The 9,710-nt window shown below is 40.6% G+C and overlaps 1 pseudogene; it reads left to right on the top strand.

Annotated features, from left to right (window-relative positions):
- The window catches only part of LOC126184207 (uncharacterized), a 28,317-nt pseudogene extending 19,332 nt beyond the window's left edge, over positions 1-8,985 (top strand).
- Positions 8,986-9,710: the final 725 nt, after the last annotated feature.

Here is a 9,710-nt window from a genome sequence, read left to right on the forward strand (position 1 = left end):
AATAAATAAAAAATAACTTCTTACCTGCACCGTGTCTGCACAACGTTTGTTCTATTATTGACAATACGTGCATCTTGTTAGGGTAAGAGACTTGCTACTGTGTAGTGGCGATTCCGCAGTTAGTAGCCTATCAACAGCGCTCCACACGATCAATAGTATGTTAATCAAATTTTTAAACGTTTACGATTTTGAAGAGTGAAATCTACAGTGTAAGATGGGATCTTAAAATAGAAAGTGAACTAAGTTCACTTAACTGTATTACTACATTTTAGTAGTTAAGACAATTTCTACTTTACTGTAGATCTAGCACAAGTGTCAGTTAATCATTCACTCGTAATAGTAAAATTCATGTTGATGCTTTTAGTGAAACGAGTAAGTGGACTAAAAGTTTTACCGTTGTTTAAGTAAAAATGTTTTGATTTGGGAAGTTCAGGTAGGACACAGAAGATGAATGTAAACATGTTTAACCAATTAGTTTTATTATCACATAATTATCAATGTTATGTTTATCTAATGCGTTAAATGACAAATTGTTGCAAACAAATGTTTCTTAACATCACTCTGTAAAATGGCCCTTTGTAGAAACTTCCACTGTGATACCACCACTACATACTAAACATAGCGCTCACATCTCATGCTCAAAGTGATGCCCATTGGCTTGCATACATAGGGTCACTCTGCGGATGAAGGGTGCCCTACTTCGTGCTACTGTTTCCTCTTTGATGGCTGTACAAGCATCAATAATGCGTTGCTTCATGTCCTCTGGTGTTGTTGGTTCATGTTGGTAAACAGCATCCTTAACTGCTCCCCAAAGAAAATAATCCAACGGTGTAAGGTCCGGAGATCGGGCAGGCCACCTAACTGGGCCACCTCGTCCAACCCACCTACCAGGGAACTTACGGTTCAGAAGTCGTCGTGCTCGTAAGAGAAGAAGGAAGATTGTGCCGTATAAACCTGGAGTATTGTCTGCCTTTTTGGATGCCATTTATAAAGAAAGGTCCGATAATGGTATCTCCAATAATCCCACACCAAACACTAACTTTCCACGGATGTTGATGCTCTACCTGACGGAGCCATTTTGGATTGTCTGCGGACCAATAATGTATATTCCTCATATTGACAATTCCTTTGTTGGAGAATGATGCCTCGTCGGTAAAGAGAACATCAGCAAAAAAATTTGGATTAGTCAGAAGTTTTTGCTGAGCCCACCGACAAAATGTTACCCTATTGCGGAAGTCATTTCCATGAAGATCCTGGTGTAAATGAACATGGTAAGGATGAAATTTATGACGTTTAAGAATACGCTGTGCACTTGATTTCGACACACCAACTTCACGTTCAATTTGACGTTTGCTGATTTGAGGATTCACAGCTATGGTAGCGAGCACAGCAACTTCAGCACGTTCATCTGTGCGTGTTCTAGGACGATGTCGAGGTCTGGGATTTAAGCTTCCCGTTTCACCTAGACGAGATGTGAGACGACCAAACATCCGGTGCGAAAGCGATGGCTTGTCAGGGAATCGTCTTCTGTACAGTCGTTCTGCCTGAACAGCATTTCGTCCACCTACAACAGGGTACAATACAGGTATGCAGAGTCTGGTAGAAAACAGACATATTAACTTAATAATCATAATGTTCGCTAACAGTACTATCAACAAACAAGCAATCTCATAACGTATTTCCCGTCAACGTACATTCTCCATAGATCAGCAGCATTTCTACCATATCTTCATGTGTGTACATTATACTGTACAGTATAAATTCCACAACACAACGTTTATTCACAATGTGTACTACCTCCGTGCCGTCACTAGATTACTCTGATGCACGAATACACTAGCAAACGGTGTACTGCACGCCAAAGCAACAACAAATGGGATGCTTGGAGGGTGGTGGAGTACAGGAGTTTGCATGGGTCGCAAATCATAAACAAGGTGAAGTGGTAACTGTGGCAGTAGTGGGAACTACGTTGGACACTTGACTAGGTAGAACCAGGCCCTGCGCGACAGGCACAATGGGTCATATAACGCATTAGATAAACCTTATTTTGGATGTGCAGGATAAATAAGACAACCTGACTCATATTGTGTACGTAGACACGTAAAACGTGCAAAAGGGAAACCATTATGTGCTTATAAGAGTTGATGGCAGCGGACCGTATTATTCGTTTCGGACCTCTTGATAAGTATGGAGGTGTGATTACACATGTCAATCACATCGCGATTGCGGGCAGCATGGGGTTCACGCCTGACCCTCAGGACGTGCGCTAGCAGTGCATGTCGGTTGTTTCGAACGTCAACTTCGCGTATCAATATCTCGGAATGTAATGGGAATATTGCGATGCAATCAACGCCATTGTGTATTGCTTTGTCATGCTATGGGTTTCTGAAGAAAAAATATAGGAGGTCCATTAAAAAAAACATAAGTTTGTGTTAAAAAACGCATATGCTTTCGTTTTAGAACGTTTCCAAATATGCACATTCATGGGCCCCAGCCCTACATTGATACCGGTGAAAGTCGTTTTCCAATAGCTGTTATTGTTCCAGAGATATTTTGGGTGGACACGATAGCTGGGACACCCTGTATATATATATATATATATATATATATATTCGTGAACTTAAATATGCTCTACTGACGTTTCTTGTTATTAATATTAGCTTATTCCCAAGAATTAGCAGCTTTCCCTCAGTTAATACTCGGGAGAAATCCAATCTGCATCTAGATCGCACTTCCTTAACTCATGTGCAGAAAGGTGTGGAGTATACTGCTGCTTCCATTTTCAAAAAGCTACCACAAGAATCCAAAAACCTTAGCAGTAATCCACACGCTTTCAGACCGAAACTGAAGAGTTACCTCATGGGTCACTCCTTCTATTCTGTTGAGGTGTTCCTTGAAAAGTTAAGCTGATACTAGTGTTACATTGTTGATTGCGTTTACTTAAATTTTTGTGTTGACTTTTTTTGGGTTCATAAATATTTTATTTTATCTGCTATTACTTTTATGTTATAATTTCATGTACTGACACATTCCATGACCTTGGAGATTTGCTCGTCAATTTGGTCCTACGGAACTATACGCGTAAATAAAAAGTAAAATCGTGGGCATATTGAAATTTGAATTGACGAAAACGCTAAATTTGTCCTCTGGCACAATGTAACACCAGATGTTAGAGGTCATGAGTAGGGAAGGGCGATTATGGAACAGCATTTGCATGCGCATAATCTTCCTGGTAACCCGCAATTTCCAACTTAGACGTTACCGGCAAAAGCGTATCAGTCAGATCATCATTGTTCCTCTTTTCTTCCAATACAACCTTCGGTTTCAGAATGTTCTCGATTTCATGTTTAGGACCCTGTATTATGTCGAACATGTTGTGCTTTGGTTTTATGTGCTTCTCTACCGATTCGAATACCTCATTCAGTACAAATGACGTAATTTCTCGACGGTGCTGAACTTCTAGTGCAGAGCTGGTCAAACAGCAGCCCGCTGGGCGCTAAATTTTGGCCCGCGGAGCTCTTTCATGTGAAAGAAAAAATTAACCTTTATTTCACGAAAAAAAAAACGATTAGAGCATTCAATCAATTGTCTTTCGTATCATATCCAATTGCAATAGGAATATCTCAACTCATTGATTCAACTATCGTTAGATTTTCGTCCATATCCCTTTTTGAAAAAATCACTATATTGGATTTATTTTGAAAATCCCGCGCCCTATCTTGAGGAAAATATAGTTCGCCTTGGCGATACGCAACCAACAATCAGAAGAAGTATGAACTGCACAGCTGGACACGTGTCTTGCGCTACACGAGTGCCAGACATAACCAATATATTCCGAATTTAATTTTACTGCAAACTCACAACAATATCGGCCGTAAAGTTACGGCCGTTCACGTGGATATGTGGTGCACATTCGATCGCGATAGACCTACCTCACTTCAGGTGAGAAAAGCTAGCTTTTATCTTTTTTCAATTAGTATGTGATGCTTGTCTTTAATTTAAGCAGGCTTGCATTTATTTTTATGTATTCACTTATGATAACTGGGTACATTAGCAATTATTTCTGCCTCAGTACCTTCTTTTAATATAAGTAGTACAAAATAAATAAATACTTAATTGTTAGAACGTGGTTTTACTGATAACGTTTAACGATTCCGCATAATAAAGATAGAAAAGGGACCCTCGTAGTGCAACATCATCCACCTGTCTTTCTCTCTTATTTACTGAAACTAATATTGCTAAGTAGTTGAAGTGTAGAAAAGTTTTAGGAAACAATCATAACACAAGAAGTCGAACTAGGATGGAAATTTTAAAGTGAGGAACTAAAATACCAGTTTCCTAAATCAGGTCAATACTGCTCTCAAAAATTCTCGAGAGAACAGACTATGAAGTTTCCCAAGTGCGTATAATACGTAAATGTGAGACCACTAGCTCGAAGAGCAATGTAGCTCTGCAGTACGATACTAGCCACCTTCCATGTAGAGGACCAGGGTTCGATTCCGCGGAGAGTCATGTTTGTAAACATTGTTGCGAAGTTAACATATACTTTTAAACATAGTCGCATATTCTACAAGCATTTCCGTGATGCGTAAAATACATTAAGAATGAAAAAGAAACAGTGCTCCAGACTTATAATTGCTGGATTGCTGGTTAGATTCCAGTTTCGGTCATTACATTTGTAGTTTTTTCCGTTCAGTTCGGATACCTATGTCATATAAATATACGCTAATTGGCACATATTTGTCACTTATGAAAAATGCACGTCTTCTTATTTATAATGAGATAGCACAAACAAAAATATAAAGTTTTCATTGCACATATAAATCCCTAATCATCGTTCCTTGATATATATATGATTGTTAAAAAAAAGAAAAACATTTATATTTATTTTTTTCCATCTTCGTGGGCCATATGCTTCACATAAAAGCCCGTGGAACATGAACCTTAGTTTAAAAATTTACCGCAACTGGGAATCAAAGGGCACCTATGAGATTTCTTTTAGGGTGTTAACCAACTTCGGGGAACTTAAAAGTTTTCTTTGTATGTAATTTTTGAGATTTGTATCGAACTACTTTTGGTAACCAATATTTGATTCTAAACTTCACGTACCGTGTATACAAAAAATTAAGCAACTCCGATTACCGTGTCAGTTTCCGACTTGTGATAAAAAGATGTCTGATTCAGTTCAAGATATAAACTTGGCATGACGTCAGCTACTAAAAGAGAACCATAACAAGGGGAAAGTTACAGAGGAGTTGAGAACTTTTCAAGACAAGTGGACTGTAAACAGTTTTTTTTTTTTTGTAGAATATAAAACAAAACCCATACGTCCGATATGCAATGAATCTATCCCGTTTAGAAAAGAATGTAACACTAAACAGCATTACGAGACTAAACATGCAGTTATGTTTGATAAGTGCAAGGGACAATTTCGACAAGACCAGGGAACTTTCTGCTCAAGAGCAGATATTTACAAGAGCGAATTCAGAGTCAACATGCAATGTGAAAGCAAGTTATACAGCTGCTCTGAGCCGGGAAAAAGATCAAGGCCATATTCAGAATGGTTAAGGAATGCTTAGATACCGTCATTGAAACTGGGTGTCCAGAAAATCAAAAGGCTTTTAGAAAAATAAGCCTGTCTCGTCAAACTATTACTACACTTGTAGACAACATTTTAAGACAAATTGTAGATAATTTAAAACATCGTGCATCATAGTGTATAATTTATTTTCGAAATTTGGATGAACGCACAGGTATGGCGGATAACAGCCCAAGTGGTGATTTATGTCAGAGGTGTTGATGCCCATTTTAATAAAACAGAAGAACTAACAGTATTGCATCCACTTCAGGATATCAGAAAGTCACAAGATTTCCTGGAAGCAGTTATATCGACACTAAGTTGCTTTTAGTTAAAAATTAACGAACTATCGGGGCTAACAACGGATGGTGCTCCAGCAGTGGCTAGAAAAAAAGAGCGTTTAGTTCACTTGATTAAAAACGAGGCCCGTAAAATTTGCAATACGTCGATGCTATTACGCCGATGTATTATCCATCAAGAGAACTTACGTGCCAAACCCCTCAAAATGGACCATGTCATGAAGGTATTTGACAAAACAGTGAACTTTATTTAGGTGAAAAGATAGAATCACCGTCAGTTCTAATAATTTCTGAAATCTTTGGATCCAGAGCATGATAACATTTCGTACTATACAGAAGTAAAATGGCAAACCCGTGTGAAAATGTGGAAAAGAGTGTTTGATTTGAAGCAATAAATGTAACCATTCTTTAAAAGCTAGTACAAGTGACTCCTGGAGTTCGAAGACAGAGAATGGCTTTCTGACTTTGCGTTCTTGGACGGTATAACTAACCACGTCAGTGACGTTAATACGTGATTGCGAGGAAAAGATCAGCCAATTAATGTTGAGAGGTGGCATGAGCCCTCTCTCATATTTGTATCTTACGATTCTCCTCTCTAATTGCATGCGGTGGAAAGTTGCTATTCCTTCACACGTGGACTTCCCACGCAGCGTCTCTCATCATCCGGGTGGTCCAGTGACAGGCGGGCTCTGTTGACTTTGAGGGTAAGCCGACAGGTGTGAGGGAGTCGAGTGAATGCTTTCCAGACGCCGACATTGTCAAGAGGCACGCCCACAGGGCCTGAAGTAGCGGCTGGGCTAGAGGTTCCGTTACTCGCAGAAACTTAGCGAAAACACTTTCTGGCGGGCTACCAGCGAGGCGTGGGAATGACTTGTGTACCCAGGCAGCTGTGGCGGGAAAATTCCCGCGCATTCTGCAAAATAGTAACTGTGATTGGCTTGCTCAGGGCATAGCTCCGTGACGTAGCAAGATCGGCGCAGAAATTGGCGCCAAGAATCTCCATTGGTGTAATGGTAGCGTTCCGGCAATGGAGTGGAATTTTCCGCCAGTTTTCGAGTTGCTGATTGGAACGTTTAACCACGGCCACTGTCGTGGGGGCGGGAATGTTCTGTGTTCGGTTTTGTACAGGTGCTCTTGTGGGTAGTCGGCTCTCGCCTTTCGGTCGAGGACGTCGAAGCAACCAGCCAACGGCTCCGGTACGCCAGATCGTGTCCTGGCAGTCAAGAAGACAGTTTGGTAATGTATGTCCGCAGCACCGGCAGATAGGAATTTTCCTAGGTGATAATCAGAGCTCAGCAGAGCGCGCCTGTTCGTCTTTTTTCTAACTTTGTTCTGTCTTGGGTAGCAGCAATTAATGTTGGGTTGGCTATGTGTTTTCTCTAAGATTTGAGTTGCAAGGAATTGGCTGGACATACCACTTCGTCATAATCCTCGCAATCTAGTTTAGGGACAACTTCACATTCACAGCGTTTGTTTGACTATCCAATTTGAGACAATTTGATGTATTGTAAATGTTCATGTGTTTTTGTTTATTATTTTGTGTTTAGTCTTAATAAATCATATTGTTATTTTGGACAGAACTTTCATTCTGTTAATCGGTAGAGCAACCCCATCATTCCTCACTATGTTAATGAAACCTTCGTTTATTTAACTTATTTATCAAATTAAATTATTGCAGGTGCCAAACTCTCTTCTACTCCACTGGCAGGGTTGATTAGAGTCAGTTCGCGTATTTTTTTTTATCCTTGTGCAACAGCAAAAGTTGGAGTTAGAATAGGGGGGGGCTTAGAGCATCATGTACACATGTAGATTCTAGAAGAATTGAGTGTTAAATACACTGCTAGCCCCGGCACCTCGCAATGTCATACCTGGTCTTATTTCCACATTCCAAATGAAACTTTGGCATCAACAGTTATGAAAACAAAAAAAAAAAACTTCACAAATTTTCCTATACTGTCAAAGCAATCGGATGTCGCACAGGCGGAAGCTGTTTAATACACTTTTTTCCTGTCTGACTTGAAATAAGAATTCGAAAACCGCTTTCAAGGTTTTAAGGAATATCGTCTGCATTTTTTTTTTTTTTTGTGTGTGTGTGTGTGTGTTTGCTGTGCTATTCTCTGTAGACGTGAGTTCACTACCGGAACATTTGCAAATGGAATGCTGCGAAATGCATTGTGACTCACAGTTAAAGGAGATATTTAATCAGGTTGGTTTCGAACAGTTATACAAAACATATGTGGACAATAAGAAATATCCACCGTTTTACAAAATTGCTTAAAAATTATTTCGTTTTTTAAATTGTGTGAACAGCTCTTTACTCAGATGAATTACATCAAATCAGTAATGAGAAGACGAATTACTGATATTCATCTGGAAAACTCTTCGCGTGTAGCAATAACTTCAGTTGACATCAACACTGACTCACCTAGTTCTGTGAACCAAAGTCGGACATCCTACTAACATTTTATTTCGCTAAATCGTGTAATAAATGTTTTCTCGTCAGATTTGTTTTATTTCCTTTAAAAAATTAAATTAATATTTTTTGCTTCTTTTGGCTCACGAAACAAAAATTGATAACGCGTTCAGCGGAGAAATCCCCTCACAAAAATTTGGCCCACCTGACGAAAAGGTTGGCCACCCCTGTTCTAGTATATACTTGCAAACTTAAACAACTGAGCTGTAGAAACTAAGCGAGAAACTGAGAGTAGGAGAATCTGAGAGGGTTTCCGGGTACAGATTGCTACAGGATCTTTCTGCTTCCCTTATGAGGCATTTCAAGATCCGTTACGGTTTGTATAGTGCAGTGGGCTCTATTATGCACAGCCAGTAGCCTAGCAACGAACCCGCTCTGTATGAAGTGCTATCACAGTTTCAACGCATTGAAACTATAGTAAGACAGGATCAAAGGAATTGTAGTGGGGTAGGCCTCACGTCGGCTGTGCAGTCACGCGGAAAGCCGTGAGCGTGCGGGCTGTAGGCCGGTCCGGTCCCGGGCTGGGGCTGGCGGGTTATTTATTGCTCCATTTGGTCCTCGGCAAGATTGAATCTGGCCGGCTGCAGCCGTTCGTGCAACAGGTGAGCTGCGCGCTGCGGCGCCGCGCCGCTTAATTGCTTTCGCCGTGTTCGCGCTGTCAGAATATTTCGCCCACAAAGCCTTCCACGGTTTTATGAAGCCTCGACGAATTGTTCTGCTTCTCTATTAACGTTGTTGGAAAAAAGGGTAGAACAAAACGGAGAGCATAACAACGAAATAATCACACAATTATCTAGCACTCGGAGTGTGCAGCATACTGCGCATGTGTATTCTTTCGTTTACAGTCAGACTAATCATCACAGCATAACAATATTAACACCAACGACCTTGCCTCGATGAATACACCGGTTCTCGGCAGATCACCGAAGTTAAGCGAAGCCGGGCATGGCTAGCATTTAGATTGGCAAGCACCTGGGCATCCGACATGCTATTGGCTCATTTTCCTTTCCCTTTTTGCGAAGGGAAGGAGCGGCTTAAAGTTCCTCATCACTGGAATTTGCCCCAGTATCCTGCATCAAATTCCAAACCTCTACATCTATACCCAAATCATCTCCGCAAGCCACTTGATGGCGTATCGCGGAGGGTACTCCTGATAACACTAACTGATCCCCTTCTTCCCTGTTCCACTCGCGAATGGCTCGTGGGAAGAATTATTGTCGGTAAGCCTCTGTATTAGCTTTAATTTCTTTTTCCATACTCCGCAAGCCACCTGACGGTGTGTGGCGGAGGGTACCCTGAGTACCTCTATCGGTTCTCCCTTCTATTCCAGTCTCGTATTGTTCGTGGAAAGAAGGAAAGA

Source organism: Schistocerca cancellata, chromosome 4 (genome assembly GCF_023864275.1).
Source record: "Schistocerca cancellata isolate TAMUIC-IGC-003103 chromosome 4, iqSchCanc2.1, whole genome shotgun sequence".
Lineage (NCBI taxonomy): Eukaryota > Metazoa > Arthropoda > Insecta > Orthoptera > Acrididae > Schistocerca > Schistocerca cancellata.